Raw genomic sequence first — 15,030 nt, forward strand, 5'->3', positions numbered from 1 at the left:
ACTTCCCCATATTAAATGATAAGTTTAACATGAGAAAATCATTTAGGAGAATTAGATGTTGATTAGTATGACACCCAGAAACCTCATTTACATTCTCAAATGTTTCCACATTGTCTTCCACTATTGATAGCATCTCATCTGTCACAATTGTCATTAGACATGCTAGATATTTCTTCAATTTGTAACCATCAACATGATATTTATGTTGTGCACCACTCAAATCTGCTAACACTATCAAACTTTTTGACGACAGTAAAAGAACCTTCCCATTTAATTTGAAACTTTTTCTGAAAGGTATTGTCCAACTTACTATTGTATCGCAACACCAAATCACCCTTTTTAATTCCCTTATCCTTTACGCAGTCATTAGCCTTTAACTGAGCCTTCTTTGTCACTTCTTCATAGTAGCTCAAAGCTAGAACTCTGTCCAATTGCAAACATTGTAGACCCAACAACCTTTTCTGCCAAGTATTTGTTTGCTTTTCATCTCCCAATAACAATAACTTGAGTGCAGAAATTTCCACTTCAATTGGCAATAAAGCTTCCTTGCCATGAACCAGCTGGGCAGTTTTGTAGGCTCATAATGTACAAGGCAACTTTGAATCCCAAGTCTTCCCATGTTTATGGGTCATCTTTGTTAAGATCTTCACCAACTCTCCATTGAACCTCTTAATGAGACCATTGCAGTGTGGACAATAAAGAGAACTATACTTATGCTGTATATTGAGATTCTTGCATAAGAAATCAAACCGCTCTCCTCTAAATCTTGGTCCTCTATCAGAAAGTAGCTCTAGAGGCACACCAATTTGTAGAATATATTCTCATAAACAAATTTCCCCATTTCTTTACTGGTAATCTGCTTGACAGCCTCGGCTTCTGCCCATCGTGACAAATAATCCACTGTTGTCAAAATATAAGCATTTCTTTTACTAGTCATAGGTAAGGGTCCAATAGCATCAAGACCCCATTTTTCAAACACATCAAAGGCTAGAATTTTCTTTTGCGATTCGGGCTTCAAAATTCTCTTTCCCATCTTCTGGCAAGGCAAACACGACTTGCACCAATGGTTAACATCCTGCTGAATGCTTGGCCATACATAGCCTTCTTGCAAAATTTTATGCAACATGATCTTCATGGCAAAATGGCCTCCACAAGATCCCTCGTGATTTTTTTATTTCTTGGATTTTCTTATAAATGCATATTTTTGGAGGATGCTAAACCTTTAGGTAGGACACCTATCAATAGAAAATCCATCTCCTTTGATAACACTTCCCTCCCATGATATAAAGAGGCATTTCCTTCAGCACAAACACTCAAGTGATCATTTCTTGGGAAGCATCATGAGCTTCTTCATTTTGAGACCTCTAAATATGTTGCAAACTTCATGATTCAAACTTTTTGAGCAACAATCTAACATTGAAGCATAAATATTCAGTTTAGGATTCTTATTCTTCCATACTCCCAATACTTGTTTCACGACCAACAAAGCATCTCCTTTGATCTGCAAGCGTCTAATTCCCAACTGTAAGAAAATGTGCAAACCACCTTCAAGAGCCATGTATTTTGCTTCATTGTTACTTTTTGCATCAAGTTTCAGCCCTTTCTTTGTTACAAGTTTTCCTTGTGGATCATAAATGACAATGTCTCCCAAAGCAGCATCATGACTTCTTTGATAAGAGCCATCAAAATATAACAGTGAAGCATCAAAGATGGCAAGAGTCTCGACTTTTTTCTTTTGCACCACCTCTTCCTTAACCAAAACAGGACTATCTTGAGTAAATTTTCCAGGGTAGCCCGAGTACTCTCTTCCACCAAAAAGGTGAACTAAAACTCCTAAAGTACAATAACCCATCTCATCATTGTTTGATATATTTGAATTATTGAACAACTGAGGAAGCAATGAATAACTAGTGAGAAAGGTGAAAGACTTTTGCAACAGCAAGAAGTGTCTGAATCGTCTGCAAGTATAAACCATATTGCTCATCACCAATTCAATGTCTGAGAAATCTCTTTCATGAAGAGTCTTCACTCTGCTAGCATAATGAACAGGCTTCATGTACTGAGATTCCTTCCCTTTTTGCAACAACATGGCCCCAATAGCATCATCTCCCACTGATGGGTTAACATAAAACTCCTTTTCCCAGTCAAGAGCTTGCATAATGGGTAGTGCACTCAAAACCTCTTTGGCTCTGTCAAAAACATCGTCCACAGTCATGAGACCACTCAAAGGGATCATTCTTAATTGCTTTGCTGCAATGGATACAATAGTTGTGATGCCAAAGGTATGAAATGAGACATATATTTAACCTTCTGTATGAAAGTGACCAACTATCTGGTATCTTTTGGAGATGACAGTAGCAACAAAGCCTCCACTTTCTTTGGATCCGCTTCAATCCCATGTTTTGAAATCACATGTCCAAGAAGCTACACCCGTGGCTGTGCTAAATGACATTTCTTAGGGTTCAACTGACCCCGCGTTCATCATACCTTGCAAAAGTCATTTCAAGCTTTTGAACATGCTCTTTCCTTGAACAATATACACAGAAATCATCTATGAGTCCTTTGAAAAACTTCCCAAGGAACGGGGTAAGGACCCAATCCACTTTTCTTTCAAAAGCTCCAGGCTTATTTGTCAACCCAAAAGGAAGGCAGCAAAAGCAGAAACAACCACATGGCGTGATAAAAGCAGTCTTTGTTCGGTCTTCAGGAGCAAGGATAAGTTGAAAATATCCTGAATAACCATCACAGACACTGTATCTTTCAAAATCAGCCACTACATCAATGAAATGCAAAGGGTAAGGATCTTTCTTGGTCACTGCATTTAATGGCTTGTAATCAACACAAACTCTCCAACGCTCATCTTTCTTTGTAGTGACCACTACAGGGCTCACCCATTCAACATTATCAACGGGCACAATGAGCTCTGCATCGAAAGTTTATCCACTTCTTCCTCTAAAGCATTCATTTGCTCCTTACCCATCCTTCTTAATTTCTATCATATTGGCTTTGCCCTTTCAACTAGCTCAATCTTCACACGATATCCAACAAAACCCCTTATTTCTTGATATGAAGTGATGAAAAGATTTGGAAACCTATCCAACATTGTTAAGTACTCTCTTCTTTCTCCTTGTGTCAAATTAGTACTCAACATATTTTGAATCAACTCTTTCTTCACTGGAAATTCCTGTCTAAGCTGCATCAACTCCTCAAGTTGCTCTAAACGGCTTGAATCATTTATATTCTCTGACACTTGCAATATTTCACCCACTTTTCTCTCATCCTCATCCTCATCCAACAACAAGAATGACACTCCATCCTCATCACTGGAACTGGAAGTAGAGCTACTTTTTGAATCTTCAAAACTAGCTTCACTAGTAACTTCGGACTCATCATTCTCACTTACATCTTCTAGTGCCATAGGTTGTTTGGTAGTCATATCAAACACCCTCTTTTCACCGTTCCTACCATAAACACAGATTGTGCCCTTGTCCCAATCTTGCACAACACCAACAATTCTCAACGAAGGTCGTCCCAAAATTATAGGAAAAGCTCCTAGGCTACCTGGCATAACATGAAAGTTTACTATAACCTTCACGTTAAAGACTTCAACTTCCAAATTCTTAATCATCCCCAAACACTTCACTTTAGTATGGTTTGCTTATCGAATCCAAAACCCAGAGCTTTTGCATGTGATGAGACCTAGTCTCTCGACACATGACTCTGTGATCACACAAACTTGAGCACCTCCATCAATGTAGGATTCTCCCATGCCCACACCTTTGTGCCAAGTGTTCACCACATGACAAATGCTGGGTAACTCTCCCACAATCGACACTCTGACTTGTCCATGCTTTGGCTCTTTCTCTGGATTCACTAATGACTTCCACTGCCTCTTGAGTTTGGGCACCATATTCATCAACTGTCCAAATGTACAATCTACTTTCCTCCCAATCAGGTCTTCCTTTAAACTGTAAGTTGTTTGGATTTCTTCCAAAGGTAAATCTGCTACTTCAAACCATCTACAAGATCTTCTCTTCCTCTTGGCTTTCGCATCTTCACCCTCTTTCTCCTTTCCTTTCTTTTTGCTAGGACCTGGAGTGGCATAGCCTTCCCTCTCTCTTTTGCCCATGGGCAGCATATCTGCTTCTTTCTTTTCAACTGCACAATACCAACATGACCACCAAGGTTGAGGCTAGATTTTCCTGTTCAGTAACTTGATTTCCCTGTATATCCAAGGCATAATCATTAGCTCTATTAGGAATCTGTTGGGGAAGTGGAAACATATCACCTCCCATCCTTGTTGGCTTTGAACAATAAGTGCTAATATGACCAAATTCACCACAATTGTAACAGGTAGGGATGAACCTCCTCTGCGGCTCAAAGACACCTTGTCCATGATCCCCATTTGCATTAGGTTGAGCTTCACATGCTTGGGCCATTCCTCTACCACGATCACGACCACGATCACCTCCACCTCCAAGAACACCGAGTCGCAATTCCTGCATCATGTCATCATGTCTTGTATATTTCGCTATAACTATTTAGTATTAGCAACCCTTTGACCAGGTTGGGCTCTAAATTAAACTCTGGCTGATTTCCCTCATTTTTGCCACCATTACTTTGCACAGGGACCGCTTTCCCATACTCATTGAGTCTTTGAGCATTCCATTCTTTCTCCCTGGCGATAGTGATGACTACTTCGAAGGTAGCGGGCCTTTTCAGCTCAGCTTTGAACTTCATACTTTTAAGTTTGCCACAAAACGGTCCTTCTTTAACATGGAAGGAGGGATTTCATTTCCCAAAGCTCGGGCCCATTTATCCCATAAACGGGTGAATTGCATGACAAAATCATCAACACTTTGATTAAACTTTTGAGTGTACCCCAAAATTTCATGCCAAACTTCATCAGGTACCTCAATGGATCTGTAATATGCTAGGAAATCTTGCTTCACATGATTGTAGTCCAAAACCACCCCTGGAGTTTGTGCTTGAACCAACTCTTCATGATTGTGTAACCAAACTTTTGCCTCATCCTGTAAACTGTATTGCAACAGTTGCAACAATATAGCTTGGTCTGGTATATTTTGTAGTAAGCAATTGACTTCCAATTTTTCAATAAAAGTCTGTGCATTCTCATTAAGCAATCCATGAAACTGTGGGAACTCGTCCGCCATGTTTGATTGCCACAAAAACACTTACATGTGACAAGCTCGAGGGATGTCGATGGATCGCTCGAGTACCTAATCCACCTCACACTGGGTAACCCGGCCCCCAATGCTTGGCTTCACAAAACCTCACGACCCCCCAAAGGCTGCAATCCAATTATATGATCGTCTCAAGTGCTGTCCAAAATTTGCACATACATAGGCGGTTGTCCATAAGGACCCACATTCCTTTTACATTCTCTGCCTGCAGAATAGACATATTTCACAAGAATTGGAGCATAGGAGAACTTGCTCCTCCATGGGGGCACCAAAATGATGTTAGCGTGCAAACGACAAGAAAAATGAGTGCCTCTATAGCCTTGCACGAATCACACCGTCGGAAGGAAGAACTATTACACTGCCGAAAACACATGTGATAACCACCTGTAGAGATTTATGAAAAACCCATCAAGCATGAAACACACTCAAAATTAGGAGAAACCAAGGACATCATGGCAAAGCTCATCTCCTGGATATGTCTGTAGAGTATCCATAGGCAAAAGACAAATGAGAGATGAAAGCATTATGGCCACTTGAACATGGGGGTGTACCCTTTCTTGCTAAAAAATGAGCTCTCTAGAAGTTGTGCAGGTGTTGCAGCTATTAAAGTGGGGGCTCTCTTATCTTTTATTCCCCAAAAATCTTCTCTCTCTTCTCAGCCGACAAGGCTTCATTTGTAGGCACCTTCTAATTGGCTCATTTTAGGCCTTTTTGGGGCAAAAAATGAGGTGTCGGTGACCCTTTGACCAAGGAATGGGGTGGGGGCAATGGCCGGGGGCCAAAAGGTGGAGTTAGGCACCTGTCCAGCTGAGTGTGTACTCAAAAACTGCACTATCTCTCTCCCCATGAGCCCACAAGCCCCTCCATGGCAAGCCTTGAGAGCCTCTCACCAAGTGATACACACATAATGGGCTCCCCCTTTAGGCTATATACCCCCCACCTTCCACTTTTCCCTTCCCATGTGGGATAATTCCCCCGCCACATGGAACTTCCTCCTCAACCGTCCCAACTCCCTCATGCCCAAAAATTTCCAAATTTTTCCCAAAGCATGAGAGCTTCTCGGACAATTTCTCCCAAGCATAACTTCCTGCTCCGGTCACGGAATGGCACACCGTAACACATGGCTCAAAGCCCATCACCTTGGATACATCTAGAATTCTTAAACCTCAGCATTTCTAATTCCAATTATCAAGTTGGCCCAGTTGCCCTTGTCGCATGCACCTACAATCACTTTCTAAGTTGAGACCGCCCATTTTGGATGCTCATAACTCATGATGTACATGTTTAATTCACGAGCTATAAAGCATGGCTGAAAATATTTATTAAAAACCATGTCTTTGGGACCCAAAAAACCCAAAACATCAGCATTCAAGCTTGGCAAAATCACACCTTTGTACATGAAGTTTTACATGGTCACTTCCAAGACTTGCAGGGCTATATACACATATATTCATGAGGCTAGTGGGCAAGCTTTTTGGCATGACCAAGTGACTTTATGCTCATCCAAAAAATGAATGACATTGTAAAAGGTAAAGTTGACTTGCAAGGTTGATTTGCTTCAGTGTTTGCCTTAGCTTTACCTTTCTCAGTTATGGTTGGTTATCTCTTTTCTGCATGGACTTGAGAAGATTGGGGGACTATTACTCCTATCATTGTTAAAGCTTTTTGTTGTTGTTAAAAGAAGATGCTCATCCGGTTGCTCATCAAGACCAGACTCTCTTTGATGTGACGGGACTCAATGATGTAGAAAGTGTCCTTGAACTCCTAGGTACTCAACTTGAGTACGACCTCTTCCACTCCAAAGCTAAGAGTTTGCATTTTCAAACTTGTGTACACCGTTTCTTCTAGCTCTTTGATTGGTCCACATGCCATAAGACATTAGATTCTTTATTGTATATGGATCTATTGTAGCTGAACATATGATTTTGAGTCCTATTTCCCCACATATGCTAAATTTGATCATTGTAGGAGACAATCAATCTGTTGTTGTATCCTTGTCCTTCTCTTGATCTTGAGTTGTTGAACATATTATGTGGAACTTGATTCTTCATTTGCTTTTAGTTGTACATTTTTTGGAGTCGGCTTCTTTGAAACAATTGTTGTCGAATCTTTAGGTATGCCAATGATGACATATTATCATGGTTGCTTTTCTTCTCATGGTTTATTTTCTTCCTTCGATAGAAATTTTGCCTCATGATTCATGACAACATTTGTCTCACCTATTTAGCTTTCATACTCACAATTTTCATTAGCTTCCTTCAACACCTTTATCATAAATAGGGAGTTATGTCAAAGCCTTCCTCATCACAAAACTTCGTAGGCGTTATTTCATTTACACACATATCTAGAGTAGCCAGTATCTAATCCCAACCAAAAGGTTCAAACAAAGCTTCAGGAAATGGCTCTCAAATGTAGTCCTCATCCTCTATTGACCCCTCTATGACATTCCCACTTTCAGATGCTCCACAAATCCAAATACATGCTTTGTTGTGCAACCATGCATGTATTTCTTTTTCATGGACTGTAGTCAGGTCAAAGTCTTCCACACTAGTCAGGTCAAACTATGATCCTTGATGATGACCATCGTGGTAACACCCTTATTCTGCAATTAGATATGGTCATAGCCCCAATCTTGCACCACCTTAAGTTGACACATGAATGGTTGCCCCAAAATGATATCAAAGTTGTCGCCCTTTTCAAAATCCACTACTACAAAGGTATGCTCGTACTTGATTCTTCATGAGGATACTATGATTTGTTCCAGCGTGCCCAAAGGTCTTTCATAAATCCATCTACAAGTTGCAATTTCGTTTGTGTTTTCTTAAGAGCTGGTCTCGCCCAAGTTTTTCTAATATTTCTTTTGTCTCTATGGCTACTCTAGACCCGCTATCAAGTATGGAAATTGTTTTGAATCTTTTGTGATCCACTAGTAAGGTGTTGTTTCCCTCTTCTCCTTCAAAGTAATCTCCCACCTTGTTTACATGTATTGGTTTTGTCTTTGGATTATCATGTTCGTTTTAGCCTCGCTTACACAGTGGCGTTTATTGGGGATCCAGGTCAATGTGTAGATGATAGGAGGGTCTCTTAATGAGGACATTTGTCGGGGTAACCATGTGTGCAACATGGCAAGAAAGGGAGGATTTCTTTAAGGTCAGCGCACAAATAGTGAGAGAGTAAGGAGAGAGCAGGTTTGGAAGGATACGTCCTATTCCTTTACTCATACATTCCATGTACAGGAAACTCCCTCCAATTCTAGGACTTTCACTAAATGCAACTGAAAACGATTTATTCTTCAATCATCATGGCCGTTATGACACTGTGGCAAGAATCTACTTGTAAGTACACTTTCCAAATGGTTATTCCAACTTTACATTTGCTTTTACCACACCTATTTTCTAGAGAGAGAAATTCAAAATTCTATTTTTTTTAGAAGGCCCTCCAAATGACTTCTGAAATTTCCTAATGCTTTCTTTCCACATCTGCACCCTCATTTTATTTATTATTGTCTTTTTGCACATCTCCAAGTCACTCTTCTCTTCTTCTTCTTCTTCATATGAAAACTCGATAGCAACAGCAATGGCATGATCAAGAGCTTCTCTTGCACCCACGATACCAGTCATTGTCATCTATAATAAGTTTCCCAATCTTTGCATGTGTGTGAATTATTTAGTAGCTTTTCAAACTCCTTCTTCTCATCTAGATCCTTGTTTACACATATCATGTATCTTCAATTGTACATTGATGTACATTACAACCTTGAGAGGCAATCGTGGGAACCACCTGCCCCAATAAAGGAAGAGAATACACTCAAGAGAACGCAACCCATGAGCCTCGAACCCTCAAACTTGGGGTTATAGCACAAAGGTTTCACCAAGTGAGGCCATTCTTTCAGTGTAGAGGGCTAGAGGCTAAGGGTGCCTTATATTGGCCCCTTTACCCTATACCTTTAAGCGGAAAATATCCCGAGCGTGGGCACTCTGGGCAGGTTAAAACAAAGAGCCTTAAACTTAAGGGCTATTCATACCACATGCTTGCCCTCGCTTGAGTTGTGCAGTTGCTACGACTTCCTTGTCCCAAATGTTTGGTCCCTGGCGAGTTCTGAGAGAGAAATAAAGTCTTCTTCCATATCTCTACCACTACCCAAGACGCCATCTTCCTCACGTTGACAGCATCCCTTCCTCCTGAAGCTTCCCTCATGTGCCTCGCCCTCCAGTGATTGAGGATCTATACGAAGTCGAGGTGTGTGTAGCAAGGAAGGCCTGACAACGCTTAATAGATCAATGGGATTGTCTCGCATGTCGTTTTCTTTTTGTAGTGCTTACATTTTTTGTTGCCGCCCTCTGTGAACAAGAAGTGGAATGGTAGAGCTTAAACTGGGCCCTGGTAGAAAGTGCAAGACATGTGAGGCCGATTTGTTTTTTCTTTTTTTTGGGGGGGGGGATGATTTTTAAAGCAATGAATTTTTTTTGTAGGAACTATGTAAGTGTTCATCTTGAGTAGTAAGTCTTGAGATCAAAACTCGTTGGCTGAGCTCTCTTATTCCCTCTCATATTTTGGGCGACAAACTTTTGGTAAGAGGGAAGAGCGTGTATACGACAGAGACAAAGTGTGCAGGCGGGTTGGGAACATTGGCAAGAGCTGGGCATGGGATTGCGCAGGCAGATGGGCAATAGCTGGCGGGCGATGAGAGTATTCCTCAACTCGCCCTGCGTGTGAAGCCCGCTTGTAGGCCTAGGGTTATTTTTTGTGTTGCAGAAGAGGGGAGAACACACATACCTTGTTTATCTGCTTCGCACCCAATGTCAAGCTCTCACATGCACAGGATAGGGGGCCGGTTGTGCAACATTTCAGGGGCCCATGCTCGTGTCTACATGTGAAGCAATAGCCAGACTTCCCCCTTGGGTGGCGCACTAAGTAGATTCTGGGGCTATGCATAGATAAGTCTCTCATTGTCCTTGTCTTTCATGCACTTTTCTGTCAACAACACGTCATTGGCTATTTTAGCATATATTAATGGCCTATGAGACCAATCAGTTACAAATTGGTGAATCTGATACTATGTTTGGGTACAAAAAAAGCAATACTAAAATGAATCTAGAAGTGCTTACTAGCTCGAACTGTGTGGGGTACTGATACAATGGTTGCCCAAAACAAGAGGGTGATATAATTGGTGATGAATCCATCCTCATCGCTACTCTGGATGTCGAGACAGTATGGCTCGAATCCTTTGCTTTAGTCTCTGCCATGCTGTGAATCTCCTCTCCTCTCCATAGCTCCAATGCTCAGTCAATGAGTACCACAGGTGTGAGTATGAGCTCAGCTTTGTAGTGGTGGCTGCTCCTCTATCTATCCCATTGATTGACGCAAAGAAATCAGTAATCTCTCTCTGGGATTGTCTCTCTCTAGGTATGTGAATATGCGAGACTGTAAAGAGTGTAACCACATCGAGGGTGTAAGGAGTATCATTGGGGATCTTCCAATTACTTAGCCTTGTTTGGTTCTTTCTTAGCAGCTACACTGAAGAGGATGTTATGTGATGGACATGCGAGGAGCTCCAAGAAGTCTATCATGCATCGTCAACTATTGATTGGGAACTTTCTACCTCTGTTGATAACTTAGATCAAGTTTGAAGGACATTTACGTGCAACATTCCCACCATTGTACTGTTTGTTAGAAACTTGATACAGATAAACTCATCCAAAGTATGCAGCAAATCGTGGCTTGTAGTAGAAGATGCAAGTGTAGCAAGATGTGAGGCATCATCATGCACCTTTGTGCTTAATTGGTAGGATATTTCTTTTACCTTGGGTTTATGATATTTATCACCTTTTAATGCTCAATAAGTTCTGACATTGCCTATGTTGTGATCTCTTTGTTGTTGCTCAAAATGGTGGTGGTTATTTTCTCATGGTATAGAAATACTCGTCGAGGCTTTAATGTGAATGTGCAATGCTGCTTCAGCTTTCAACGATCGTAGACTCCATGGCTGAAACGTTGGACATTCAATGCTCAGTAATTTTTGACATTGCCTTTTTACTGTAATCTCTTTGCTGTAGCTCAAAATGGTGGGTGTTATCTTCTCATAGTACATAAATATTTGTGTAGGCTTTATTGATAATGCATGATGCTTCAACTTTTAATGATCATAGAGGAGGTATATGACCTTATTTTAACTTTTGGACTCTACACATACATTTTATGTCCTTGGTTTTTGTTGCTATACTTTGTTCATTTGAACCTACCTTTGATGTGTTATGGTAGTGTGTATTAGTATTGTTTTTATGTTGCTTGTTATTGAGGTTTCATTGGTTTTGTGTGTAGAACAATCAAAAGTAGCATAAAGTGAAGAAAAAAGTATGAAACCTTTTTTTTAATGGGATGGACATTGAAAATGAATAATGCCTAGTGTTAAATTTCTATGTATGTTGTTGTATATTTCAGTCATGTGTAGATGCCCTGTTTTTTAGAAGTATTTAGAAGGAAGATGTGAGTTTTACGCAAGTAAGCATCCCGACTATGTGCTGGTCACTTAGTTTGTGCACATGCGGTTGATAAACTTTCTAGATGATGGTGGGCAAGCAATTTTCTTGGTGTAGATGTCTATGTCAACCGGTTTTGCCTAATCACCGAGTTGGTCTACCTCTCAGAGTTGTTGATTGTGACACATATTTGTTTGCAGTTGATTCCAGGTCCTGTCTCACGGGCTGTCCAGCTTAACACTTGCTTGGTAGATACTGGGCATTTGATAAGCCCGCTAAATTCAGGATAGAGAGTGGGCTAAGAAGGAAGCATATCACGTCTTAACTTGGTAGACATTAATTGTCAGTGTTAAGGTTGACTTGTGTATTGCACTCAAAGCACAAGTGAGGAGTATTTAATGAACAGGGTCTCGTCTCTCCTAGCCTCTCTGATATGTCCAAGAGTGTTAAGGTTGACTTGTGTATTGCACTCAAATCACAAGTGAGTCCAATAAATTTAATGAACAGGGTCTCGTTGCTCCTAGCCTCTCTGATATGTCGAAGAGTGGGTCTTGCTATCTCTTAACTCCATAAAACTACCTGTTTGAAAATACTCTTCTTCTTCTTCTCACCCCTTGTATATTAAGCCATGAGTGAGCGGTACTAGTTGTGTGATGCAGCCACTTCTATCATCCAAATTGTGTGGCAGAGATGATTTTAAAAGACAAGGATACCAGTGACAAAGTTGTTTTGGAAGAGTCCATCAAAGAAGGGAAGGGGTTTGCATGTCCCATGCAAAAATGCTACAAATAAGGCAAAGGGGAAGTCAAAGAATAATGGGATTTGCAATTTGTTGTATGTCATAGATATTCGCGAACATGGCATCGTAAATGTTTTCCTTTGTAAGTTATGTCTAAAATGTTGCTATCACAAAGAAAGAGGTTCTATTGGTGACATTAGTGCTACTTGTATTTGACAATCCCCTTCTTCTCATGATGGCTCTGATGAGGAGGAAGATGATGAACCTCAAAGAGGTTGGGACAATCTTCTACCCGCGATTCATTGGTTAGTGGTTCTTTTCATATGAAGTCGCTTTTGTTTCTCTTTTCTTGCTATTGGTCTCTAGACTCTGGTTCTTTTGTTAAACAACAGTTATTTGGATCGTTTATTCAATTTTCTCTTCAAGAGTTTTGGCTTTGGTCCTTTGAATTCTAATTACCCAGCTTGATTGCAAGCTTTCCTTAAAGTGAACTGGAAACGCTTTTAGCAAAAGCTTCAAGTTTTGACCTAAAAACCACGAGCTTTTAAGTTTGCCTTTATTTTATAGTTCTAATACTCTATTACACATTGTTTAGAATGAATAGAAACGTTTGAGTTTGGTACATGATGTGTGTGTGTGTGTGTGTGTGTGTGTGTGTGTGTGTGTGTGTGTGTGTGTGTGTGTGTGTGTGTGTGTGTGTGTGTGTGTGTGTGTGTGTGTGTGTGTGTGTGTGTGTGTTTACTGTTATTTTTCCAACTATACAGAACTATATAGTGAATTGCACCATTGAACACAACTAGTAGACTTCAAGACACGATACAATCGTATTTATATACTCAGAGAACATGATCATAAATTACTGAATTAATTTTTCAAGAATGAAGTACAATATGTCACTTAGGAGGAGTAGGACGTCCTCTGGTAAGTGAAGGAGAGATCGGTACCTGCCACCATCCAAACATCAAAGCTTATTAGAATAGGCTACAATGAATGGGTAAACAGGTACCAAGTGACCTCTGCCACTTGTTATTGCTGTCACACCCCTAGAACAACCTCCTACTATTATCCTGAATTTTGATTTTTTACATTGGTCGGTTCAAAAACCTCTTTTGCTTTCCTAGGTAAGTATTCCCCAGTCCTATAGGGTTCTATTGTAGGTAATTTAAGCTCCAATCTGGCCATTTGTAGCTTTTTATTAATTGCCTTCATGTTCTCTGGGTTACTATTCACCCTAATTCGTGCTGTCAACCTTACTTTGTTTGGTTCCTGTATCAGACAAGCATTCATTTCATGAGCGTTGGCAATCATTGTTAAAAAAAAATTGCCAGAGTTCTGTTTGTTTTTCTAAACAATTTTCAAAAAAAACCATAATTGTATCAAGGTTTCAAACATTCCAATTATCTTCCTGTATGTGATTCAAAACCTGCTCTCAAACTATTTATCTTGACAAGCAACCAGTTGCTTTCCAAAAACACCTTAATATGCATGTCTTTCAAAAAAAACTACCTTTATCAATACCTGCAAATGATTGGTTAAGCATAATCCAGTCTCAATCACAAAAAGCATTTCCTTATTCAGATTAAGTTTGTAACAACCAAGTTACTCCTATATTTTTGCTCAGACTAGCAAAGCCAGCTTGCTCATTCACTATAATATGTTTCCGGATCAGAGAGTAAATTCATGAAAGGATTCTTTAAGTCCAGCAATATATGTGATTCAGCAATCTCTCAAAAAAACCACACTTATTATGCCATTTGTTCTCGACAAGCGACCACTTCCATATTAATTCTCTTCCAGAACTACTTCATGTACACATGCCTATGCTCAGGTATGCACAACTGAGTGTTATCAACTACCAGACAACATTCATCCACATGCATCTGTGTGATTAAGTGGGTGTTTATTTTAAAAAACTGAAAAAGCTGAAAAAGCGATCTAAGTAACCAGACTTTATGTTAGTTGATCACGCATGCATTATCTCTTCAATATTCCTGTTATAGGTTCCTGAAGTCTTAGTTTCCCTATTTCCCAATTAGGCGTTTTATCCTGCTTGAATATATTCAATAATCCAGTACTCCAGCTAATCGCATCAGCTCATGCCTAGTACGAAAGCTATATTGCAAATGATATACAGAGTAAAGATCAGTACAGTTTACGCTCATGCCCCAGTAAAGATCAGTATAGTTTACGCTTTTAAAGACCAGAATTCTCGAGTAAGGGTCAGTACACTGTTGCATGCTTTGAAAACCGTTTTATGCCTTTTTTCCTTGCGGATTAGTGCACGCTCTCTTTGATGTTATGCAGGTCATCATGAGCCAGATGTTAAATATGCTACCTTTATGTAGAATTTATTCATATAAATTCATCCTTATTGACCGTCAGTTTAATACCTCAGCTTTGCGCATTAAGACAGTGCACCATATGTGTATGTATGGTGTGTTAAGCTCAATAGATCAAGGTGGAGATCTACCTGTGAACTCGTCATTGCCTCCTTCAGCGTTAGGAGAAGCCTCTGTAGGGAATGTCAACGCACGGAGTCTCCTCCAATCCTTTAGGTTCGGACCAGCTTTTGGGCATTGATACCTGCGTATGTGCAAAGGGCGATGGT

This window comes from Adiantum capillus-veneris, chromosome 23 (assembly GCF_014529385.1).
Source record: "Adiantum capillus-veneris isolate H3 chromosome 23, ASM1452938v2, whole genome shotgun sequence".
In the NCBI taxonomy this organism is placed as follows: Eukaryota; Viridiplantae; Streptophyta; class Polypodiopsida; order Polypodiales; family Pteridaceae; genus Adiantum; species Adiantum capillus-veneris.